At 42.2% G+C, this 2391-nt stretch overlaps 1 pseudogene; it reads left to right on the forward strand.

Moving 5' to 3' along the window:
* Nucleotides 1-1924: 1924 nt before the first annotated feature.
* Nucleotides 1925-2032, forward strand: LOC130302643 (U2 spliceosomal RNA; annotated as a pseudogene).
* Nucleotides 2033-2391: the final 359 nt, after the last annotated feature.

Raw genomic sequence — 2391 nt, forward strand, 5'->3', positions numbered from 1 at the left:
TGTATGTAACCATGGAGATTGTGATGTCGCCTAGGCCCACCAAAGAACAGCCTTGTCAGAAGCAGCACTGCCATGAGCAGAAGTAGCAGCACCATAGGTTGTCAAATAAGTTGGATTTAACCAAGACAAGTGAGTCCAATAGGATGCAGGTATGTCCTCTATCCTTACAGCTTCCCGTGGCTGTTGGTTTTATACCATTTGGGGACAGCCAAGGAGGCGTCAGCAGGCAACACAGGTAAGTGTGTGCTTGTATGTGTGTGTGTGTGTGTGTGTGTTTCCTATGCAGATCCTAAACCCAGTATCAAATGCAAGTAGGAGGAGTAAGAAGGGTTCCTGCCAAAGCCAGGTTATGGATTGCATTTAAAAATGGTCCATCAGAGTGAAATGGACTCCTATCTTCCTGCTTAGCAATAATGATATGGGTTTAGGGTCTGCTGTGTGTACTGGTGGGTGACTGCCACCCAGCCAGAGTGTGTATGGGAGGCTGCCAGCCAGCCTCCCTTCCTACAAGTAATGATGGTGCATGTGAAGGGGACAGCGTTGGTTCCTCCCCTTTCACAGTTATCACTTCTCATCCTTCCTTTTGGCTGGTATCAAATGTGGTGTCTGTTTATATCAGTTTAATATCTGATATGTCCCCTATCTGATAGCATATATTAAATGCACCACCAGGTTTCAGTGTTGGAAAGAAAGATTATCTGTTTATTTGCTGCAGCTGCTTGCTGTCTAGTCCAGTGGGTCCCTACTGCAGGCAATAGACAATAGGTAGTGCCTATGTGCCTAGGTGGATAGGACATCAGCTATGAGGCATTTGTTTGTACAAACTGCTGCTCACAACTAATGTTGTAATATAGTGTCTCCATCTGCTGGTGGTATTGAATAAGCAATAGTGCAATGATAGGGTCTGAAAAAGAAGAAAAATAAGAAGCAGCAGCATAGGAAAGAAGGAAAACATGGAGAGAAGAAAAAAAGAAGGTAAAAATGAGGTGAAAACATGTTTAAAAAAGTATTTCCATCTCTCTCTCTCTCTATATGTATATACATATATATATATATATATATATATATTTAAAAGAAAAAAAATTATATATATATATATATATATATATATATATATATATATACATATAGAGAGAGAGAGAGATAAATATATATAGAGATAGATGGGTGAATAGATAGATAGATAGACATACATACACACATACATACATACATATGTGTGTATTGTTGGAGTTGCAAACATGGGTGCACTTGACAAACTCAGTGCGGCTATTCCCCATTGAAAGATTGTTGCACCCAGGACCCTTAGCACTGGGATATGCTACTCAATACCACTGGCATGGCCAGGTGTAAACAACATCTGACCTTTGTTGTGTATGTAACCATGGAGATTGTGATGTCGCCTAGGCCCACCAAAGAACAGCCTTGTCAGAAGCAGCACTGCCATGAGCAGAAGTAGCAGCACCATAGGTTGTCAAATAAGTTGGATTTAACCAAGACAAGTGAGTCCAATAGGATGCAGGTATGTCCTCTATCCTTACAGCTTCCCGTGGCTGTTGGTTTTATACCGTTTGGGGACAGCCAAGGAGGCGTCAGCAGGCAACACAGGTAAGTGTGTGCTTGTGTGTGTGTGTGTTTCCTATGCAGATCCTAAACCCAGTATCAAATGCAAGTAGGAGGAGTAAGAAGGGTTCCTGCCAAAGCCAGGTTATGGATTGCATTTAAAAATGGTCCATCAGAGTGAAATGGACTCCCATCTTCCTGCTTAGCAATAATGATATGGGTTTAGGGTCTGCTGTGTGTACTGGTGGGTGACTGCCACCCAGCCAGAGTGTGTATGGGAGGCTGCCAGCCAGCCTCCCTTCCTACAAATAGTGATGGTGCATGTGAAGGGGACAGCGTTGGTTCCTCCCCTTTCACAGTTATCACTTATCATCCTTCCTTTTGGCTGGTATCAAATGTGGTGTCTGTTTATATCAGTTTAATATCTGATATGTCCCCTATCTGGTAGCATATATTAAGTGCACCACCAGGTTTCAGTGTTGGAAAGAAAGATTACCTGTTTATTTGCTGCTGCAGCTGCTTGCTGGCTAGTCCAGTGGGTCCCTACTGCAGGCAAAAGACAATAGGTGGTGCCTATGTGCCTAGGTGGATAGGACATCAGCTATGAGGCATTTGTTTGTACAAACTGCTGCTCACAACTAATGTTGTAATATAGTGTCTCCATCTGCTGGTGGTATTGAATAAGCAATAGTGCAATGATAGGGTCTGAAAAAGAAGAAAAATAAGAAGCAGCAGCATATGAAAAAAGGAGGAAAGAAGGAAAACATGGAGAGAAGAAAAAAAGAAGGTAAAAATGAGGTGAAAACATGTTTAAGAAAGTATTTCCAT

Source organism: Hyla sarda, unplaced genomic scaffold (assembly GCF_029499605.1).
Source record: "Hyla sarda isolate aHylSar1 unplaced genomic scaffold, aHylSar1.hap1 scaffold_1174, whole genome shotgun sequence".
Classification (NCBI taxonomy): domain Eukaryota; kingdom Metazoa; phylum Chordata; class Amphibia; order Anura; family Hylidae; genus Hyla; species Hyla sarda.